Source organism: Phyllobates terribilis, unplaced genomic scaffold (genome assembly GCF_046119375.1).
Source record: "Phyllobates terribilis strain yellow unplaced genomic scaffold, ASM4611937v1 Scaffold_5__5_contigs__length_657084704, whole genome shotgun sequence".
In the NCBI taxonomy this organism is placed as follows: Eukaryota; Metazoa; Chordata; class Amphibia; order Anura; family Dendrobatidae; genus Phyllobates; species Phyllobates terribilis.
The window spans coordinates 411857124-411881425 of NW_027362765.1; the positions used below are offsets into that span (position 1 = coordinate 411857124).

The following is a 24302-nucleotide window of genomic DNA, read 5'->3' on the forward strand; positions in this document are numbered from 1 at the left end:
ATAACACGTGTTTTTCATGGCACTGATAGTTGGAGCAGCCTGGTCCTTTTTGCTACTGTATAACTATGACGCCTTAAGGCTTAGGATATTTTTACAACATAAGCCACAGTGAATAAACTGAATTTCCTTGGAACCCACAACTTACTGTGATGTTGGCAGTAAAGCGAGTGTGTGGCACCGCCAACCATACTGGCAAGCAGAGAACTAATATCAGTAGCCAATGCAGGCTTGATTTTCTTCCAGTTTTCATCCACTTTGCTTGCATGTGTTTTAAAAGGAAAGCTGTCACTTTGAACAGGCAATGTAATCTGCCAGCAGCATGTTATAGAGGAGGAGGACTCTTCTGGCTCCTGGGCTGAGTGCTGCCTCCTCCATTCTCTGCTGCTGGGCTCTCTGCACCTCTGCAAGATGGTAAACTGATGAACTCTTTTGATGTCAAACTTTCAGGCCCAACTCAGATGGCAGAACACACCTAAGTATGTGGTTGGCATCTTGCTGCCATACTGTACTGGGAACCTTTTCATGCTTCTAGTACTGCTACTCCAGTCTTCCCTGAGTCAACTTTGTCACATCACTGTGCTAGCTCTGCTATATTGTGCTTTTGTTGCAAGCTCAGCTCTGCTACACCAGTCTACGTCGTCGTCCCAACTCTGCTACCATTCCAGTTTAGATACAGCAGTTGCTTTTGTTCCAGGTCTGTCACATCTGCCACTATTGTTCCCACCAGATTGTATTGTAACTGCTCATCTGGACTAGAGGTTTAGAGGAGTCACCTCTCCAGGTGAGACATAACAGACGGTTTGTTGGTGTTCTAATCCTGACTTCATTGTTCACACAATGTAACAATCACTCCACTCCTCATATAACAAAAAAAAGGCTCCATCATTACAATTCAATAATAGTAATGTGGTGACCATGGAAACAGCATAATAACAGCTTTATTGTCGGCACGCTGCTGCCGAGGTCTGAAATGTTTGCAGGTTGCTCATTGGCACAAACAGGAACAGAGGCGATGGCTGCGCCGCAGAGAACTGCATCATTGTTGCATCAGGTTTGACAGTTGCATTTTTTCACTTTTTTTATTTTAGGGGCGGCAGCTAGATCAGATCCTCCAAGCGCATTAAAAGGGGTAAAAAGACAGTAAAGAATTATTTTTTTTTTGAGGCATGGATTGATTAAAAATAATAAAAGCAGCAGAGATGACATTCCAATTCGGCAAATCACACGGAATTTACTGGTAAATTTGGTTCCCAGCAAAGCTACTTTCTACAAATCAAGTGTTCCTTATTATGCTCTGGGGGTGTCTCCAAAAAAAAATAATTAATGACCTCATCGAAGCCCGCCATCCCCACAACCTGCCATCCGATCTCTGGTGTCTCTTCTTTTCTCTTTCTCCCATCACTTGGACAACACGTCGTAATGTTGCAGCAACGTTCAAGGTCTTGTTAAACTGGAAGCCATTGCCCACAATGAAGATTCTGAAGAGAATGTGCGCGATAGGAGGAGGGGAAAAAAGAGGCGCCGAGGAGCAGATGGCGGGCTGAGGGGACAGGTATTTTATTGCAACCTTTTTTCCTAGCCTTCTACAGTTCAGCAAAAGAAAAATTGCAAAAAAAAACCACAAAAGGAACTAAAAACTGTATTTTGGAGAATATGGATTTTTCGAAAATTCTAGGAGAATTTGCTAATCTCTAAGACAGAAGCATACTCACCTTCTAGCGTCCCTGTGGATCGGGAGCAGGCCACTCCAGAGGTCTCCGCAGCGGTCAGGAGACTAGAAGAGCACATCTGCTCCAGATATTATTATTTATTATTATAGCGCCATTCATTCCATGGCGCTTTACATGTGAATATTGCTGCTGATTTTCCACTTCCATAGCGCATTCTGCTGAGAATATGTCCTCATAACCTTAATCTGGTTTTGCAACATGTGTGACATGAAGAAAATTAACCAATAAATAAATAAAAAGGAATAGAATGGGATTGCCAAATTTACTGGTGCACATGTTTGATGCGCTATAATGCAGGGAAAGTTGAATTAAGAGTTTACCTCCATTTTTACTATTTTAGCTCTTCTCAGGCTCCTGGTTTAGTGTAGAGCTTTAATTTGTCCCCATGTCTCAGATTGAACAAGTCTTTTTACATGTTCCTGCTCCAGCTTATTTATTAATTCAGCTGGAGGAGTCGACGGTCTCTGCTCATGGGTCACCGCGCACAATGTCAAATATACAGTGACAAAAACAGCCTCCGGTCAAGGCAAAAACAGTGCATGCTCCTTCTGGAGGAAGTGGTTTACAGATGTAATGAAATGTGCCTGGGTGCGCACTCCTGTAGACAGGGGGCAGGATCTGTGCAGCACATAAAACCAGAAGTTTATGGGGAAAAAAAAAGAAAGCAGAGAAGGAAACAGAATGAGGTTTTCTAGAATGTTTATGTATTCTGCACGTACAGTGACATCTCTTCAATAGACCTCCTCTAGAAAAGACCCCTCTGATCTTGAGCGGATTTTACAGTGATGGATTTTCAGTTTAGGAGTTTTCCAGGGTTGGGTTAATTTTTGTCAATCAATATACAGGGTTATTCACTCGCTACTTTACCCAGAAAAATTGCTATAACTTCTAAAAGAGACGATTTATCGTACTGAAATTGACTGTACATACCTTGGTTCATCAGAAACTGATGTTTTAAAGCAGGTGTTGAAAATGTCCACCGTTGGCATCCAAGCACGCGCCGTCCCATATTGTTGAATGTATTCCACAGGATGTCTGGGGTCATAGCCTGAAAAGGAAGCGTCCTCCATCATACCCATTCAGTAATGTTCCTGTATGTGCTAGCTTATTCACCAATGACAGATTGAATGGCGGTTTTCGACCTCCAAACGTCTTTAGAAACTCACTTTGGCATCGGACACAGTTTGCCAATAAGTTTTCACAATGAAAACCCGCTCCTCCAAAACTGTCTGTACATCGTTAACAAAATGAGGGTGAAAATCGACAGGAGTGAAATGCAAGCACCACATAAACTACCGACAGGCAGGAAGGCGTGCAGTAAGTCGTAGTGGAGACTAACGGCGGGTCGACAAGTCGGCGAGACCACTCGTCGCGAGGGTGTTTCTGCTCGCTGTGGTTCATTGCACTCTCACTTCTCATGGCATGTACAGTCCAAATTTCAGTTCAGTCGACCTTTTAGAAATGACATCAATTTTTCCGGGTAAAGAAGCGAATGAATCTCCCTATAGAATACCAAATCCTAACAGTATAACATCTTTAATGTAATTATAGGGTTAATTCTGAACTACTGGTAGTCAAAGATGGAAGAGAAGAAAGGTATCCAGGAATGCAATTTATTTTCAACTCGCTTCGAAGTTCCAAACTTCATCAGGACAAACCACAAGGTGCCTGATGAAGTTTGGAACTTCAAAACACTTTGACAAATGAACTTTCCTGAAGTTCCAAACTTCATCAGGCACCTTGTGGTTTGTCCTGATGAAGTTTGGAACTTTGAAACGAGTTGAAAAATAAACTGCATTCCTGGATACCTTTCTTCTCTTCCATCTTTGACTACCAGCAGTGCAGAATTAACCCCATCATTCCTTTTCAGTTATCCTAGCTGTAGCAGCCTTGAGCCCTTTAGTGGTTGTGGTCACACAACCATTCCAGGCGAGTACCATTGCCTTTGGTCTCCCCATTGTCACTCGGATAAAACCCAATTGTGCTTCTTGTTATTCCAGTTTTTTTTCTACTTCAAATCCTAACAGTATGTAATATACAGGCTGGTATGTCACTCTCCAAAAGGAGAAACGTTATCCCTTAGACCTCAGTTCAGCGCCTCTCACCCAGCCAAATCAGATCTCATACTTTGCACTGATGAAGGGCGACACCCCGAAAACATTGTGTCTGCAAATTAAGATTCTGATTTGGATTTTACCTCAAGTCATATTTCAAGGTTCGTTAAAGGGTCTAAAGTGACTTGTAGGATTGCTGCTTTCAAAAGGTGGCGCTATAGAGTTCTAGTCCTCTTCTTCTCTGAAGAGGCAATTTGCATATGTAATATACACACAGTTATGAGTCGGCTCTGCTTGCTGGTTCCAGTGGTTGTCAAGTAACCACTGAGAGAAGCCAGTCGGCATATGACTTCAAGTATAAGTTTCACCAGCATTTTTGATCAGACTGGCATTGGAGTTTGGCAGATGAGGTTTAATGTAGATAAATGTAGAGTAATGCACGTAGGACGGAGTAATCCTATTGCTGCATATACAGTACAGACCAAAAGTTTGGACACACCTCATTTAAAGATTTTTCTGTATTTTCATGACTATGAAAATTGTACATTCACACTGAAGGCATCAAAACTATGAATTAACACATGTGGAATTATATACTTAACAAAAAAGTGTGAAACTACTGAAAATATGTCTTATATTCTAGGTTCTTCAAAGTAGCCACCTTTTGCTTTGATGACTGCTTTGCACACTCTTGGCATTCTCTTGATGAGCTTCAAGAGGTAGTCACCGGAAATGGTCTTCCAACAATCTTGAAGGAGTTTCCAGAGATGCTTAGCACTTGTTGGCCCTTTTGCCTTCACTCTGCGGTCCAGCTCACCCCAAACCATCTCGATTGGGTTCAGGTCTGGTGACTGTGGAGGCCAAGTCATCTGGCGTAGCACCCCATCACTCCCCTTCTTGGTCAAATAGCCCTTACACAGCCTGGAGGTGTGTTTGGGGTCATTGTCCTGTTGAAAAATAAATGGTGGTCCAACTAAACGCAAACCGGATGGAATAGCATGACGCTGCAAGATGCTGTGGTAGCCATGCTGGTTCAGTATGCCTTCAATTTTGAATAAATCCCCAACAGTGTCACCAGCAAAGCACCCCCACACCATCACACCTCCTCCTCCATGCTTCACGGTGGTAACTAGGCATGTAGAGTCCATCCGTTCACCTTTTCTGCGTCGCACAAAGACATGGAGGTTGGAACCAAAGATCTTAAATTTGGACTCATCAGACCAAAGCACAGATTTCCACTGGTCTAATGTCCATTCCTTGTGTTCTTTAGCCCAAACAAGTCTCCTCTGCTTGTTGCCTGTCCTTAGCAGTGGTTTCCTAGCAGCTATTTTACCATGAAGGTCTGCTGCACAAAGTCTCCTCTTAACAGTTGTTGAAGAGATGTGTCTGCTGCTAGAACTCTGTGTGGCATTGACGTGGCCTCTAATCTGAGCTGCTGTTAACCTGCGATTTCTGAGGCTGGTGACTCGGATCAACTTATCCTCAGAAGCAGAGGTGACTCTTGGTCTTCCTTTCCTGGGGCGGTCCTCATGTGAGCCAGTTTCTTTGTAGCGCTTGATGGTTTTTGCAACTGCACTTGGGGACACTTTCAAAGTTTGCCCAATTTTTCAGACTGACTGACCTTCATTTCTTAAAGTAATGATGGCCACTCGTTTTTCTTTACTTAGCTGCTTTTTTCTTGCCATAATACAAATTCTAACAGTCTATTCAGTAGGACTATCAGCTGTGTATCCACCAGACTTCTGCACAACACAACTGATGGTCCCAACCCCATTTATAAGGCAAGAAATCCCACTTATTAAACCTGACAGGGCACACCTGTGAAGTGAAAACCATTTCCGGTGACTACCTCTTGAAGCTCATCAAGAGAATGCCAAGAGTGTGCAAAGCAGTCATCAAAGCAAAAGGTGGCTACTTTGAAGAACCTAGAATATAAGACATATTTTCAGTTGTTTCACACTTTTTTGTTAAGTATATAATTCCACATGTGTTAATTCATAGTTTTGATGCCTTGAGTGTGAATGTACAATTGTCATAGTCATGAAAATACAGAAAAATCTTTAAATGAGAAGGTGTGTCCAAACTTTTGGTCTGTACTGTACATTAAATGGGAGTATACTCGGGACTACAGAACAGGAGAAGGACTTGTGTATTCTGGTTACAAGTAAGCTGAGCAGCAGTACTCAATGTCAAGCAGCAGCCGCAAAAGCAAACAAGATTTTAGGATGTATAAAAAGAGAAATAAAATCTTGTGATCCCAACGTATTGTTACCCCTTTATAAATCACTGGTGAGGCCACATCTGGAATATGGGATCCAGTTTTGGGCTCCAGATTTTAAAAAGAAAATTCAGAAGTTAGAGTCAGTTCAAAGGTGGCAACTAGATTATTAGAAGGGATGGAGGGCCGCTCATATGATGAGAGGTTGGAAAGGTTGGGCTTGTTTAGCTTAGAAAAAAGACGCCTCAGAGGAGATCTCATTTATATGTATAAATATATAAGTGGTCAGTACAAAGGACGGGCACATGATTTATTATTGGCTCTGCATTGGGGATGGCTGTCAGTCAGAGCCGGGGACGCGGTTACAGCCGTCGCTCGGTATAGTCCGAGTGATGACTGAACCCCCGTAACAGAAACCGGAACGCTGCGGGGGGTAATAAACTTTGTTTTCTCCCCACAGTGTTTGGTTAAGTGCAGGCGCCGGGCAGGTTAGTAACACTATTAACCTGCAGATTAACCCCATATGTGCGGGGTAATAGCACTTTTTCTGGTGACAGGTTCCCTTTAAATGCTTTTACATAAATGCTATTAGCTTGGGATAGAAATTCCTGATGACAAGTTTGTGGTGCGGCCTCCAGGGATCAGATTTGTTTTTCCAGCACACCGCACACTTGATCAATCAGATTGAGATCTGGGCAATATGGAGACAAGTCCTCACCCTGATTGTTTGCCTCCTTCCTCACATCATTCCTGGACAGTTTTTGCAGTATCACTGCCTTGGAGAGGGGTACAATGTCTAGGCAGGTGGTACGTATCTTATGTACATGATCATTGCTCAGATCTTCTCTCCTCTGGGTCGTCCTTGCATCCCGCTGCCATCTCTTCTCCAGATCAGTGATCCCATTCACCAGCATTACGCTGTGATGTAGCAGCGGCACAGAGGGATCTTTGACTGCACGACCTGCGTCACCATCTAGCATCGGCCTTATTGATTTATTAATTGTTTATTTAACCAATTCACTGCTTTTTTTTTTTTTAATTGGTTCAAATCCTGGGAGACTCCTGCCATCCATTGTCAGGTATCTGAATGTGAGGAGGCAAAATTTCCTCCAGCAGAATTACAGGAATCCATGACCATACGCAAATTGCCTCTTCTGATAGGAAGAGGACTAGAACTCTATAGCGCCCCCTTCAGAAGCAACATGACTTAGGATAAAAGCCAAATCAGAATCTCAATTTGCAGACACAGTGTTTCAGGGTTTTGCCCCTAGTCAGTGCAAAGTATGAGAACTGAGTTGGCTAGGTAACTTTGCCTCAAGTGCAGTGTAGGCTGTGAGCTCAGAGGGGTCAGTGTGATGAGGGGCAGCAGCACATCCCACCCCTGCCCCTGTGCTGTGCCTGCTCCCTGGATCTCCTCTCTCTCACACACACAGCCTGGTTCTCTGCTGCTGCTGCTGGGGGATGACAGCTCCGGAGTCCCAGTTCCCAGCCTTGTTGGTCTGCACTCCCAGACCACGCCTAACCAAAAGTGAGGGGAGGTGGGCAGGGGAGGAAGGAGCCCCCTGCAGCGCTGTGTCCATCTCACTGCAGCAGAGGAGCACAGTGTGTGCAGCAGGGACTGTGCTGGAGCAGCAGAGGAGCACAGGGATTGTGCTGGAGCAGCAGAGGAGTTGGAGGAGACTCTGTGCACTCACCCCCAGGATGGAGCAAGGTACCAGCCTCTTCTCTCCATCTTTCCACTTTGAGGACATGTGTTTGCTGACTGTGCTTGTAGCAGCTCATTGTCTGCTGGGGCTGCTGCTTACACTTGGCAAAGCCACAGCAACAATGGCATCAAGCTGGAAGGGACAGGGGGGCAGATTTACTGCTGTGCTGCACATAGTCATTATTTTGTGCCCTCCTCAGCCCTGGGACTGTGCAATGCATGGAGTCAGGAGCAGGGAATACATGTGTGATTGAGGGCTATGTGATGGCTGCAGTCATCCCCCCAGAGGTGCAGGCAGGGAATGAGGCAGGAACTTTGAATGAAAGCCTTTGTGTCAGTGATCAGGGGCTAATAGTAGGAAAGGTGAGGATCCCCCAGAGAAGGGAGGCAATAAAGCTGTGTGATTAGATATGTGCATTGTAATAATGTATGACATGCAGTATAATAATGTGTGCAATATATTAGTATATAGGTGTAATATATGCATGGCATGTAGGATAATAATGTGTGCAATATATTAGTATATAGGTGTAATATATGTATGGCATGCAGTATAATAATGTGTGCAATATATTAGTATATAGGTGTAATATATGCATGGCATGCAGTATAATAATGTGTGCAATATATTAGTATATAGGTGTAATATATGCATGGCATGTAGGATAATAATGTGTGCAATATATTAGTATATAGGTGTAATATATGTATGGCATGCAGTATAATAATGTGTGCAATATATTAGTATATAGGTGTAATATATGCATGGCATGCAGTATAATAATGTGTGCAATATATTAGTATATAGGTGTAATATATGCATGGCATGCAGTATAATAATGTGTGCAATATATTAGCATATAGGTGTAATATATGCATGGCATGCAGTATAATAATGTGTGCAATATATTAGTATATAGGTGTAATATATGCATGGCATGCAGTATAATAATGTGTGCAATATATTAGCATATAGGTGTAATATATGCATGGCATGTAGGATAATAATGTGTGCAATATATTAGTATATAGGTGTAATATATGTATGGCATGCAGTATAATAATGTGTGCAATATATTAGCATATAGGTGTAATATATGCATGGCATGTAGGATAATAATGTGTGCAATATATTAGTATATAGGTGTAATATATGTATGGCATGCAGTATAATAATGTGTGCAATATATTACCATATAGGTGTAATATATGCATGGCATGTAGGATAATAATGTGTGCAATATATTAGTATATAGGTGTAATATATGCATGGCATGCAGTATAATAATGTGTGCAATATATTAGCATATAGGTGTAATATATGCATGGCATGTAGGATAATAATGTGTGCAATATATTAGTATATAGGTGTAATATATGTATGGCATGCAGTATAATAATGTGTGCAATATATTAGCATATAGGTGTAATATATGCATGGCATGCAGTATAATAATGTGTGCAATATATTAGTATATAGGTGTAATATATGCATGGCATGTAGGATAATAATGTGTGCAATATAGTAATGTATGGTATGTGCAATGTAATAATGCATGGCGTGCAGTTTAATAATGTGTGCAATATATTAGTATATAGGTGTAATATGTATGGCATGCAGGATAATGTATGATGTGTGCAATGTAATAATGTATGATATATTCAATATAGTAATCTATGGTGTGTGCAATATATTAATATATAGGTGTAGTATAATGTATGATTTGTGTAATAATAATGTATGCAATATAGTAATGTATGATGTGTACAATGTAATGTATGACATGCAGTATAATGCTGTATGAGGTGCGAGATATAATGTATGATATGTGCAATATATTAGTCTATATCTGTAATTTAATATGAGGTTTGCAGTATTATAGTGTATGATGTCTGCAGTGCCATTAATATACAGGTGTAATATGATGTGCACAGTATATACGGTATGTAATAGTAATGTATGATACAGGCAGCTTAGTATATATGTGCCAGTGAATGATATATGCAATGTATTGATGTGTGTATTATGGTATATGTGCAATGTAATGCGTTGTGTTGCTCCTCTCAATTCCAGAATATAAGGTTATAGGTCTGGAGGCAGGCAGCTAATGCATCTATAAAAAAATAAAAAAGCAGTAACTTTTTAGGTTGGTTGAGGTCTATAGCATTTTTTTTTTGCCAGGCCACAAAAAAAAAAAAAGTCCCTGTCCCTTAGAGTGGTCAGACTGACCTCCGGAGTCCATAGTGATCCGTATACCCCCTGCATCTGCTGCTGCTCCATGCTTGTATATAAACCCATCATACTGTGATAATACACTATACAGACATGACAGTAATTGAAGTGACACCAGTTGTGCAAGAATGTGACACTAATGCTTGAGACTCTGAATTTCCCAAAGTTAAATTTTTTTTATTATCAGAGCCCTCTCCCCCCAACTGTGCCAGGGCTTTTTATTAATTCAGCCAGATTGTGCTATATCAGGCTTATTAATGGAAATTTCCCTGCAAATTCAGCAAAATAGATGCTATACTGCATCATTGCTGGATCATCAGCCTCTTAACCTTCCTGAGCCGCTGTATAATACAACCCTGGCAAAAATTATGGAATCACCGGGCTCGGAGGATGTTCATTCAGTTGTTTAATGTTGTTGAAAAAAAGCAGATCACAGACATGGCAAAAAACTAAAGTCATTTCAAATGGCAACTTTAGGGCTTTAAGAAACACTAAAAGAAATCAAGATAAAAAATGTAGTACTCAGTAAGGGTAATTTTTTTTCAGACCAAGCAGAGGGAAAAATTATGGAAGCACTCAATTCTGAGGAAAAAATTATGGAATCATGAAAAACAAACACACAAAAGAACACTCCAATACATCACTAGTATTTTGTTGCACCACCTCTGGCTTTAATAACAGCTTGCAGTCTCTGAGGCATGGACTTAATGAGTGACAAACAGTACTCTTCATCAATCTGGCTCTAACTTTCTCTGATTGCTGTTGCCAGATCAGCTTTGCAGGTTGGATATGTTCTATTTGTGTTTTTAATGAAAAAACGCTTATGTATTATAGGGTGTTTAGTTTGATTTGTATTTAATTTAATGCAGAATTCCCCCTGGTTTGGAGGTGGTAATGGGTCCCCTTACTTCCTGGGCCCCTATGAGGCCGCACAGGTTGCACAGATGATATGCCCGCCCCTGCATCCAGCCCTCAAATTTGTCCATATCTGATGCCAGTTCAGATAGTAGAGTGCGCCCACACCACCCCTCTAAGCATAGCTTCCTATGTATTACCCTACCAACAGTGTCGATTTTACCATAAAGTTAGTGGACGGATTTTGAACTTCCGGTATATCAGTTTATGTTGCTGATTTTCACTATGGATTTTATCCTTTGCAAAAACATGGCAAGTCCACAGCAGGTTCCGGATATAAATTACTTGGAATTTGCCGGCGATTAATCGGGAAATGTTTACGTTCAACATAAAGTTTCTCTTGAAATGTTTTTTTTCAGCGTTCCTAAACGCTTGCACAAATCCCCCTGAATTTCAACTATTTTTTTCATTCTGCATAACGAGAACCTGTACATAGGATCCATTCACAGGTCCTGCTGGGATTTTTGGAAAATTGTGATCTATGTTCCTAAGAACCTGTAGACGCTCCATGTGCCACTGTATGGTGCCTCCGAGAGGCAGTGCCTAAGGCCATGGCCCCACTATCAGTATTCGGTCACTATTTTTTCTCAGGAGTGGGAGCAAAAACCAGGAGTGGGTGATAAATGCAGAATTGGTGACTTGTTTCTATTATACCTTTTCTCCGATTGTTCATCACCTGGTTTTAGCTCCCACTCCTGAGAAAAATACTGACCGAATACTGACCAAAGACTGATAGTGGGGTTGACTTAACATGCAGCTGTAGAAATAGCCGGTCATTTTTTTGTTTTATGGAGAACCACTTTTTAAAAAAAATGCTGCAAAGAAATGGCACATGTGGACACAGCCTTATGGGGAAAGCCATTCTATCAAGGATGGTGCTCACACAATTGGTCTGGGGGTTGTTTTCCATCTTCAGCTGATCAGTTCTGACACGGATGTCTCCATCAGCTGCTGTTTTTCTAATTTTTGCATGTTTTCCATCAGAGATAATCTGTCACTGTGTGCGGCTTCCACTAGAGCTGATAGAGGCCCAAGGCTATTTTTTTTTTTTTTATATTTTTATGAACCTGTAAGCCGGACTCGCATATTGCGGGATTGTACAATATGCCACAATCTGCATCTTCAGTCATTGCAGTTTTAGGCTATGTGCCCACGATGCAGAATTGAAGCAGAAAATTTCCGCAGCGTTTCTGAATGTTCTTGGCAGTAAAAACGCTTGCGGATTTTACACTTGTTTTTTAAGCGTTTTTACATGTGGATTTGACTTGCGCTTGTCAAATGCATTGTGACTTCAAATCCGCATGCGGAAAAGCACAAATAATGCAAGGAAAATCCGCTGCAGAAAATTCCGCAGCAAGTGCACAGAACATGCAGATTTTCATTGGGGATCATGGGGCACGGATTACCAAGCGTTTTTCAAGCGTTTACGCTGCAGAAATTCCACATCAAAAACGCTTGAAAAACGCATAGTGGGCACGCAGCCTGACATCACCATGATCTTTTGCATGGACACAAACCCACTCAGAACCGAACTGTACTGATGAGCAAAAACTTTAGGTTAGGTTCTAATTATGGGTCGATAGATACCGATAGACATATTTCTTCATTTTGGAGTCTTTGAAGGTTTGAGAAAGAAAAAGCTATCCCTAAAAAAAAAAAAGAAAAAGAAAGTAGTGTGAATTCTATTTCACAAAGTCTTGTAACTATGAAATGTTTGATGAATAAACCTGGAACCACAGCACAATGCCAAATGGGAATCCAACCCTAAAAAGTTGTCAGAATTGTTCACTTTCCTGGTTTGGGTGGGGTACTCCGAAAAAAAAAAAAGGGAGGAGACCACCTTGGAAGAGTAGACCTTTTTTTCCTCCCTCACTACCTGGCCTATAACTGCTTTCCTAACATCATTGATGGTTCAGTAATGATATCAGCAGGTCCCTAGGCTGCCCATGGTAAACCATCATCTCCCCGCGATCGCACTGCAGGGAGCTGATGACAAGTGCTGTGCACCTGCACTGTTCATATAAATGCTGCAGTCAGAGATTGATAGACGTATTTAAATGGTTTAACAGCAGCAATCAGCTGGCTCTGTTTGCTACTGTTAGAGACACAAGCTGGTTGAATGAGGCCTTGTTTACAGCTTCTGTATTTGTAAGCCAAAACCCGGAGAGGGTGAAAAATGCAGAAGTGGTGACGTGTTTCTATTATATTTTTCCTCTGGTTGTTCCACTCCTGGTGTTGACTTAAAAATACATACATACATACATACAGTAAAGACCAAAAGTTTGGACACACCTTCGCATTTAAAGATTTTTCTGTATTTTCATGACTATGAAAATTGTACATTCACACTGAAGGCATCAAAACTATGAATTAACACATGTGGAATTATATACTTAACAAAAAAAGTGTGAAACAACTGAAAATATGTCTTATATTCTAGGTTTTTCAAAGTAGCCACCTTTTGCTTTGATGACTGCTTTGCACACTCTTGGCATTCTCTTGATGAGCTTCAAGAGTTAGTCACCGGAAATGGTCTTCCAACAATCTTGAAGGAGTTCCCAGAGATGCTTAGCACTTGTTGGCCCTTTTGCCTTCACTCTGCGGTCCTGCTCACCCCAAACCATCTCGATTGGGTTCAGGTCTGGTGACTGTGGAGGCCAGGTCATCTGGCGTAGCACCCCATCACTCTCCTTCTTGGTCAAATAGCCCTTACACAGCTTAGAGGTGTGTTTGGGGTCATTGTCCTCTTGAAAAATAAATGATTGTCCAACTAAATGCAAACCGAATGGAATAGTATGCCGCTGCAAGATGCTGTGGTAGCCATGCTGGTTCAGTATGCCTTCAATTTTGAATAAATCCCCAACAGTATCACCAGCAAAGCACCCCCACACCATCACACCTCCTCCTCCATGCTTCACGGTGGGAACCAGGCATGTAGAGTCCATCCGTTTATCCGAGTCACCAGCCTCAAAATTCGCAGGTTAACAGCAGCTCAGATTAGAGACCAGGTCAATGCCACACAGAGTTCTAGCAGCAGACACATCTCTACAACAACTGTTAAGAGGAGACTTTGTGCAGCAGGCCTTCATGGTAAAATAGCTGCTAGGAAACCACTGCTAAGGACAGGCAACAAGCAGAAGAGACGTGTTTGGGCTAAAGAACACAAGGAATGGACATTAGACCAGTGGAAATCTGTGCTTTGGTCTGATGAGTCCAAATTTGAGATCTTTGGTTCCAACCACCGTGTCTTTGTGCGACGCAGAAAAGGTGAACGGATGGACTCTACATGCCTGGTTCCCACCGTGAAGCATGGAGGAGGAGGTGTGATGGTGTGGGGGTGCTTTGCTGGTGACACTGTTGCATGGCTACCACAGCATCTTGCAGCGGCATGCTATTCCATCCGGTTTGCGTTTAGTTGGACCACCATTTATTTTTCAACAGGACAATGACCCCAAACACACCTCCAGGCTGTGTAAGGGCTATTTGACCAAGAAGGAGAGTGATGGGGTGCTACGCCAGATGACCTGGCCTCCACAGTCAGCAGACCTGAACACAATCGAGATGGTTTGGGGTGAGCTGGACCGCAGAGTGAAGGCAAAAGGGCCAACAAGTGCTAAGCATCTCTGGGAACCCCTTCAATATTGTTGGAAGACCATTTACGGTGACTACCTCTTGAAGCTCATCAAGAGAATGCCAAGAGTGTGCAAAGCAGTCATCAAAGCAAAAGGTGGCTACTTTGAATAACCTAGAATATAAGACATATTTTCAGTTGTTTCACACTTTTTTGTTAAGTATATAATTCCACATGTGTTAATTCATAGTTTTGATGCCTTCAGTGTGAATGTACAATTTTCATAGTCATGAAAATACAGAAAAATCTTTAAATGAGAATGTGTGTCCAAACTTTTGGTCTGTACTGTATATATATATATATATATATATATATATATATATACACACACACATTATATATATATATATATATATATATATATATATATACACATACATACATACACAGTCATGGCCAAAAGTTTTGAGAATGACACCAAAATTATATTTTCACATGATCTGCTGGCCTCTGGTTTTTATTAGTGTTTGTCTGATGTTTATATTACATACAGAAATATAATTGCAATCATATTATGAGTACCAATAGGTAATATTGACAGTTAGAATGAGTTAATGCAGCAAGTCAATATTTGCAGTGTTGCCCCTTCTTCTTCAAGACCTCTGTAATTCTCCCTGGCATGCTCTCAATCAACTTTTGGACCAAATCCTGACTGATAGCAGTCCATTCTTGCATAATCAATGCTTGCATTTTGCCAGAATTTGTTGGTTTTTGTTTGTCCACCCGACTCTTGATGATTGACCACAAGTTCTCAATGGGATTAAGATCTGGGGAGTTTCCAGGCCATGGACCCAAAATCTCTATGTTTTGTTCCATGAGCCATTTAGTTATCACCTTTGCTTTATGGCAAGGTGCTCCATCATGCTGGAAAAGGCATTGTTGGGCACCAAACTGCTCTTGGACGGTTGGGAGAAGTTGCTCTTGGAGGACATTCTGGTACCATTCTTTATTCATGGCTGTGTTTTTAGGCAAGACTGTGAGTGAGCCGATTCCCTTGGCTGAGAAGCAACCCCACACATGAATGGTTTCAGGATGCTTTACAGTTGGTATGAGACAAGACTGGTGGTAGCGCTCACCTCTTCTTCTCCGAATAAGCTGTTTTCCAGATGCCCCAAACAATCGAAAAGGGGATTCATCAGAGAAAATGACTTTGCCCCAGTCCTCAGCAGTCCACTCCCTGTACCTTTTGCAGAATATCAGTCAGTCCCTGATGTTTTTTCTGGAGAGAAGTGCCTTCTTTGCTGCCCTCCTTTTAACCAGCCCTTGCTCAAAGAGTCTCTGCCTCACAGTGCGTGCAGAAGCACTCACACCACCCTGCTGCCATTCCTGAGCAAGCTCGGCACTGCTGGTAGTCCGATCCCGCAGCTGAAACAGTTTTAAGATACGGTCCTGGCGCTTGCTGGTCTTTCTTGGGCGCCCTGGAGCCTTTTTGACAACAATGGAAGCTCTCTCCTTGAAGTTCTTGATGATGCGATAGATTGTTGACTGAGGTGCAATCTTTGTAGCTGCGATACTCTTCCCTGTTAGGCCATTTTTGTGCAGTGCAATGATGGCTGCACGTGTTTCTTTAGAGATAACCATGGTTAACTGAAGAGAAACAATGATACCGAGAACCAGCCTCCTTTTAAAGTGTCCAGTGATGTCATTCTTGCTTAATCATGACTGATTTTTCGCCAGCCCTGTCCTCATCAACACTCACACCTGTGTTAATGGATCAATCACTAAAACGATGTTAGCTGCTCCTTTTAAAGGCAGGACTGCAATGATGTTGAAATGTGTTTTGGGGGTTAAAGTTCATTTTCTGGGCAAATATTGACTTTGCAAGTACAGTAATTGCTGTTAAGCTGATCACTCTTTGACATTCAGGAGTATATGCAAATTGCCATTACAAAAAATGAAGCAGTAAACTTAGTAATTTTTCCAATTTGTCTCATTCTCAATACTTTTGGCCATGACTGTACACACACACTACCGTTCAAAAGTTTGAGGTCATTTAGAAATTTCATTATTTTTAAAAGAAAAGCAAATTTTTTTCCATGAAGCTAACATTAAATGAATCAGAAATACACTCTATACATTGTTAATGTGGTAAATGACTATTCTAGCTGCAAACGTCTTGTTTTTATTGCAATATCTACAGTGCTGGCCAAAAGTATTGGCACCCCTGCAATTCTGTCAGATAATACTCAGTTTCTTCCTGAAAATGATTGCAATAACAAATTCTTTGGTATTATTATCTTCATTTAATTTGTCTTCAATGAAAAAAACACAAAAAGAATTGTCCTAAAGCCAAATTGGATATAATTCCACGCCAAACCTAAAAAAGGGGGTGGACAAAAGTATTGGCACCCTTTGAAAAATCATGTGATGCTTTTCTAATTCGTGTAATTAACAGCACCTGTAACTTACCTGTGGCACCTAACAGGTGTTGGCAATAACTAAATCACACTTGCAGCCAGTTAACATGGATTATAGTTGACTCAACCTCTGTCCTGTCCTTTTGTGTACCACATTGAGCATGGAGAAAAAAAAGAAGACCAAAGAACTGTCTGAAGACTTGAGAAACCAAATTGTGAGGAAGCATGAGCAATCTCAAGTCTACAAGTCCATCTTCAAAGACCTGAATGTTCCTGTGTCTTCCGTGCGCAGTGTCATCAAGAAGTTTAAAGCCCATGGCACTGTGGCTAACCTCCCTAGATGTGGGCGGAAAAGAAAAATTGATGAGAGATTTCAACGCAAGATTGTGCGGATGGTGGATAAAGAACCTCGACTAACATCCAAACAAGTTCAAGCTGCCCTGCAGTCCGAGGGTCCAACAGTGTCAACCCGTACTATTCGTCGACGTCTGAATGAAAAGGGACTGTATGGTAGGATACCCAGGAAGACCCCACTTCTTACCCCGAGACATAAAAAAGCCAGGCTGGAGTTTGCCAAAACTTACCTGAGAAAGCCTAAAACGTTTTGGAAGAATGTTCTCTGGTCAGATGAGACAACAGTAGAGCTTTTTGGGAAAAAGCATCAACATAGAGTGTACAGGAAAAAAAAGAGGCATTCAAAGAAAAGAACACGGTCCCTACAGTCAAACATGGCGGAGGTTCCCTGATGTTTTGGGGTTCTTTGCTGCCTCTGGCACTGGACTGCTTGACCGTGTGCATGGCATTATGAAGTCTGAAGACTACTAACAAATTTTGCAGCATAATGTAGGGCCCAGTGTGAGAAAGCTTGGTCTCCTTCAGAGGTCATGGGTCTTCCAGCAGGACAATGACCCAAAACACACTTCCAAAAGCACTATAAAATGGTTTTAGAGAAAGCACTGGAGACTTCTAAGGTGGCCAGCAATGAGTCCAGACCTAAATCCCATAGAACACCTGTGGAGAGATCTCAAAATGGCAGTTTGGAGAAGGCACCCTTCAAATATCAGGGACCTGGAGCAGTTTGCCAAAGAAGAATGGTCTACAATTCCAGCAGAGCATTGTAAGAAACTTATTGATGGTTACCAGAAGCGGTTGTTCGCAGTTATTTTGGCTAAAGGTTGTGCAACCAAATATTAGGCTGAGGGTGCCAATGCTTTTGTCCGGCCCTTTTTTGGAGTTTTGTGTGAAATGATCAATGATTTGATTTTTGCTTCATTCTCTTTTGTGTTTTTTCCTTGCAAGCAAATTAAATGAAGAGAATAATACCAAAGAATTTGTGATTGCAATCATTTTCAGGAAGAAACTGAGTATTATCTGACAGAATTGCAGGGGTGCCAATACTTTTGGCCAGCACTGTACATAGGTGTATAGAGGCCCATTTCCAACAACCACCACTCCAGTGTTTTAATGGTACATTGTGTTTGCTAACTGTGTAAGAAGGCTAATGGATGTTTAGAAAACCCTTGCACAAGTATGTTAGCCCAGCTGAAAACGGTTTGGCTGACCTTCCTTTGAGCTAGTTGAGAATCTGGAGCATTACATTTGTTTGTTCTATGAAACTCACGAAATGGCCAGAAAAAGAGAACTTTCATGTGAAACTCGACAGTCTATTCTTGTTCTTAGAAATGAAGGCTATTCCATGCGAGAAATTGGCAAGAAACTGAAGATTTCCTACAACGATGTGTACTACTCCCTTCAGAGGAGAGCACAAACAGGCTCTAACCAGAGTAGAAAGAGAAGTGGGAGGCCCCGCTGCACAACTGAGCAACAAGACAAGTACATTAGAGTCTCTAGTTTGAGAAATCGACGCCTCACAGCTCCTCAACTGGCCGCTTCATTAAATAGTACACGCAAAACGCCAGTGTCAACGTATACAGTGAAGAGGCGACTCCAGGATGCTGGCCTTCAGGGCAAAGTGGTAAAGAAAAAGCCATATCCGAGACTGGCTGATAAGAGGAAAAGATTAATATGGTCAAAAGAACACAGACATTGGAGAGAGGAAGATTGGAAAAAAGTTTTATGGACAGACGAATCAAAGTTTGAGGTGTTTGGATCACACAGAAGAACATTTGTGAGACGCAGAACAACTGAAAAGATGCTGGAAGAGTGCCTGACGCCATCTGTGAAGCATGGTGGAGGTAAAGTGATGGTCTGGGGTTGCTTTGGTGCTGGTAAAGTGTGAGATTTGTACAAGGTAAATGGGATTTTGAATAAGGAAGAATATCACTCCATTTTGCCATGTCATGCCATACCCTGTGGACAGCGCTTGATTGGAGCCAATTTCATCCTACAATAGGACAATGACCCAAAGCACACCTCCAAATTATGCATGAACTATTTAGGGAAGAAGCAGGCAGCTGGTATTATATCTGTAATGGAGTGGCCATCGCAGTCACCAGATCTCAACCCCATTGAGCTGTTGTGGGAGCAGCTTGACCGTATGGTACGCAAAAAGTGCCCATCAAGCCAATCCAACTTGTGCAAGGGTCTTCAGGAAGCATGGGGGGAAATTTCTCAAGATTACCTCAGCAAATTAACAGCTAGAATGCCAAAGGTCTGCAATGCTGGAATTGCTGCAAAGAAAGCATTCAGTGACGAAAGCAAAGTTTGAAGGAGAAAATTATTCTTTCAAATAAAAATCATTATTTCTAACCTTGTCAATGTCTGGACTATAATTTCTAATCATCTTGCAACTCATTTGATAAATAAAAGTATGAGTTTTCATGGAAAGCACAAAATTGTCTGGGTGACCCCCAAACTTTTGAACGGTAGTGTACATATACACATATTTTATAATCTCACACACATATATATTACATAGGAAACTACTAGGATATTGATAGCTGTTAGTAAAAGTTTAGTCATCTTCTTAAAGGGAATCTGTCGCCAGGTTTTTTACAATCTAATCTGAAAGAAGCATAATGTAAGGACAGATCACTTTACTGTTCTGCTTGCTGTAGTTTTGATAAAATCCCTGTTTTATCAACAGGACCTTATAACTACAAGGCTAGTAATCCTGATCCATGTAGTCCTCCTTATTCATGAGCTTGGTATAACCCCACCCACACCACAGATTGGTAGCTTTCTGCCTATGCACAGTGTACACAGAAATCTGCCAGTGGTGTGGGCGGGGTTATACACAGCTCAGCATTTGAGCACTGCTGCAGATAAAACAGGGATTTTATCAAAACTGCAGCAAGCAACCCAGTAAGTAACACATTACTGGAATCAGGGTCTCTGTCCCTACATTATGCTGCTCTCAGACGTGGTAGCAAAAACCTAGCGACAGATTCCATGTAGAGTGAACTGATCAGCATGTCTGGAAGTAGTTGTATAGCTACGTGTCCTACGAATAAGAGTGAAAACTTTCTTTGTAGAAACTCAATGTACCGGTCATGAGAAATCTAGCACAGAAGTCATATGCAAATCAAGCTGGAAGTGCAATGGGGGCGTGTCAATGCACTTACTCAAGAAAAGGTTTAATAAACGTTGATGACAATGGCAGCTGGGGTTCCTCGTTATATGGCATTCCTCTTTCAGTTGCTTAGCCATTTTTCTGGTGTGTTGTGATTTTGTCCTAGCAGTCGTCAGGGCTCACAGTGGTCTGACCTTCAATGATCGGACACTGACTGCAGCAGTGAACTGTTAGTAAAGTCTGCGAGGGTGAGCAGGCTTTGGGGGCAAGCAGGCTGCGAGGGCAAGGAGGCTACGAGGCCGCGAGGGCAAGCAGGCTGCAATGTCGCGAGGGCAAGCAGGCTGCGAGGGCAAGCAGGCCGCGAGGGCAAGCAGGCTGCAAGGTCGCGAGGGCAAGCAAGCTGCGAGGCTGCGAGGGCAAGCAGGCAGCGAGGGCTAGCAGGCTGCGAGGGCAAGCAGGCTGCGAGGGTGCAGAACACCTACACGACCTGTTTGTAGCACTGGTGAATAAGACATTTGGGTGCAAGATAACAGGCTGGGGGTGCGTTGGGTGTGTATGAGAGCTAATTCAATTGGCCCATATCACCCAGCGCCTTTGGTCCTGCCTCTCGTCTCCTGAGGCACACGATTCATCAGCTCTCCATGGAAAAGCAGAAAGTATAAGACATAATCAGTGCAGATGTCAGGCGCACTCTGTGACCGATTGATGATTCACCATGGACCAAATAAAACCGCACATTTAAAAAACAATACCGCCATCCCTCTTCTAGGATCTGTGACATTTACAAGATCTGTAGAGGGAAATGAATGTGACAGCTTTAAACCGCTCCAGAATAGTTTGTAAATGAGAAGGTTTCATCTTGGAAATGTCACTGCTTGTTGCTAATTTGTATGCATGAGTATTTGGTTTAATAAGGTGATCGGCTCCAGGAAAACCTGTTTATCTCCCCGAGATTAAGGATACATTTCACATTTACTGTCCACCCAATTTATGGAAACCATTTATATTCTGCTTTCCCAGTCAACTTAGTAATGGATTACGGTTGCATATAAATTACACGGTGTCCTTGTGGGAGATGGTGGAAAGTTGAGCTCCCGGCAAGACAAAGAGGTGGCAGATGTGGTCTTATGCTACTGATGCCTTCAGATCTTTATAAAAAGCTATACCAATTTTCCAATCTAATTTATGTACCAATTTATACGAATTTGCAAGATCTCTGCTTGCTGCTGTTCAGTAAGATCTTCATGGTTTATTTCCATGTGCTAAAAATCTTGGTAATGATCACACACATCTGTACAGTTTGTCGCAAGGGTAAAGACAGGACACACGTGGCGAGAGTCTTCTTATATGAATCTCCCCACAAATCTAAAGCAAAGCAATTCTCTATCATCTTGCAGAATACAGCAATGTACTACACATCAGTATTGGTGAGGGTGGTAGTTATGGAGAATAGTATGTATATTGCCAAGCATACCTAACTGCCTCTGAATAATAAATTGGAGAGGGGACATTGAAATAAGTCTGTGGTCAGACAGCATTAATCACACCCTAAAATGAATACAGACTACACTCCAGACCCCCTAAACAAATACAAAAGGCATAAGATGCTGTATACTATGATAAAGAAGGACCTAGTATATAATAAGGGAGGACACTATGTAATAAAGGAGGACACTGTATGCCGGGGTCCAAATGGTCCCCAAACACAGTTTTTGCACAGTGCTATATACGTTTGTACCTTGGTAAACTACACCACCTAGTGTAGCCTTAAAGGGTTTTCCACTGCTATTATATTGATGACCTATCCGATGTCCGCAATATCAGATCAGTGGGAATCCAACACCTGGGACCTCCACTGATCAGCTGTTTTTAGATCTGGTAGTGTCCGTATGTAAAGAGTAGAAGACCAAAGCGTCGTCATACATTTTAGTGGCTGCTGCCGGGTATTACAGATCAGCTCCTGTTCAATTAAAGGGAACCTGACAGTTTACCCCCATAAAGTGCTGTATCAGGGTTTTGGCATTTGTTGCAAAATAGAAGTATAAACTCTGTGGTTCTGTCTCTGGACTAGTCCGGGATCATCGTCACTCATCTCTGTCCTTCGCTGGCATCTTGTCCCCCCCACAGCATGATTGATAAACCAGTGTGTGCAGAGAGAACAAGTCATCCTGCTTCTCCTCCTCATCCCTGTTCTCTCTGCACACACTGGTTTATCAATCAGAGATGAGTGATGGCACTCCTGGACTAGTCCAGGGAGAGAAGCACCGAAATTAAACTTCAATTTTGCAGCAAATGAATAAACACATTTATAATCAAGACATTATTGTTAAAAATGTCATTAGGAGGCTGATACAGCACGCCTAACACTTTTTGAGGGTAAATCCTGCTGCCAGATTCCCTTTAAAGGGAATCTGTCAGCAGGTTTTGCCATGTAATCTGAAGACAACATGAGTTTGGGATTAAAACACTGAATTCAACAATGTGTCACATGTCAGGCTGTATGCTGTATACTTACGATGAAGGTTTTATCACCTGGTGATTATCATTGCTGGACTACAGCAGCAGTGGATGCTAGTCTGACTCCGCCCCCTTCTGTAATAAACAGCTCACTGGCTATAGACCTTGTATATACAGAGCCTGGTGTGGGCGGGATTAGCTTTGTCAGCTCTGCTGCATTGCTAAATCTAAACTGCAGCACCCAGTAAGTTAAGTGACACATCGTTAGATTCAGGGTCTCTGCTCTCAAAATGAGGTAGCAAAATCCTGCTGACAGACTCACTTTAAGCCAGCATTTTAACTATCACGGGTCTGTCAGAAGTGACAGAGAGTCGCCCTGCAGTTGGTTGCAGGAGATCTCTACGTTTGGCATTACAGACATCTTCTTAGAGGCTTTCTCTAGGACCCAGTGGCTACTTTCCTCTGGTTAATTAACATCCTGCTTGGGTGTATAAATACCTGCTGTGTTTCAGAGGGAGGTGCTGGCGATATTCATTACTACTGGTGAAGGCTTTAGCAAGAGCAGTACTGCGTCCTCTCTGGAGCTTGAGGACTTGTGCCCATTTGTCTGGATTAGTCTAAAGCTAAGCAATTTTCCCCTGTTTGTGTACCCTTGTTGTCTATAGTTTTTAGTGGAGATTGACTAGTGCTCATCTTCTCCCTTTCCTAACCTTAGCCATACGCCAGGGAAAGACAGGGTGAGGCACACGTGTGGCGATTAGTGAAGAGATAATACAGGGACGTTAGGGGAGACAGGGTGACACTAGATCAACCTAGGAGGTCTCCACTCCCCCCTTTACCTCTTCCCTTTGTGTTGCACTAAGTCTTTCCCACACCTTGCGTGACATTAACCCTAGACAAAACAAGTCTAAGCTCCTCAATATAGAAGAGATTAGGCAACCACTGGGCCCCTTCAATATATATAGTAAACAGCCATTGGCCCCCCCGAATAGAAAAAAAAAATCCCATTCCATCAGACAATCCTGCGCAGAGCTGTCTGCTCCCCAGTTTTTGGCTGAATGACGCCACAACGTCATAATATTGCACCAATGGCGTCATAGAGAAGGTGCTGAGCAGCAGAGATAGAGAGCCAATCTTGGCTTTGTGCAGCACCGCTACTATAGTCAGTGACATCTACATCTTAAGTACAAATCCACTGGGAAAATCTGCAGCATATATTGATTTGCTGTGGATTTTATGTGCAGCGTGTAGATGAGATTTTGTAAAATCCCATCTATTTTGTTGGTACTACAATATGACGTGGATTCTTTGCACACGATTCCGCAGCAGAGTATTTTCACTACATGTGAACATGTCCTAAATCCTCACTGCGGCACCATTTCTGCATCTGTAGGTTTCTGCTATAATTATTGAGCCTGTTCTTTACGTATTACAACAAAAACAAAGTCTGGTGCGGAGAGCCAATTTCTCTAAATATAGCCGTCCCAGCATATGGTGAGGATCATATTGCTGACTTTTTGCTGTGCCGTA

General features: G+C 42.1%; 1 protein-coding gene across 4 annotated transcripts in view; it reads left to right on the forward strand.

Moving 5' to 3' along the window:
• Window positions 1–24302, forward strand: part of CTBP2 (C-terminal binding protein 2) — a 116066-nt gene that overhangs the window by 11341 nt on the left and 80423 nt on the right. The window contains exon 1 of one of the 4 annotated variants that reach the window (XM_073685131.1): window positions 1018–1051. The exons of 2 other annotated variants lie outside the window; for them this stretch is intronic. The gene's annotated coding sequence lies outside the window, so the exon portion shown is untranslated. Of the gene's footprint in view, window positions 1–1017; window positions 1052–7424; window positions 7714–24302 lie in introns of those variants that run through there. One more of the 4 variants, XM_073685127.1, reaches the window with a different exon arrangement.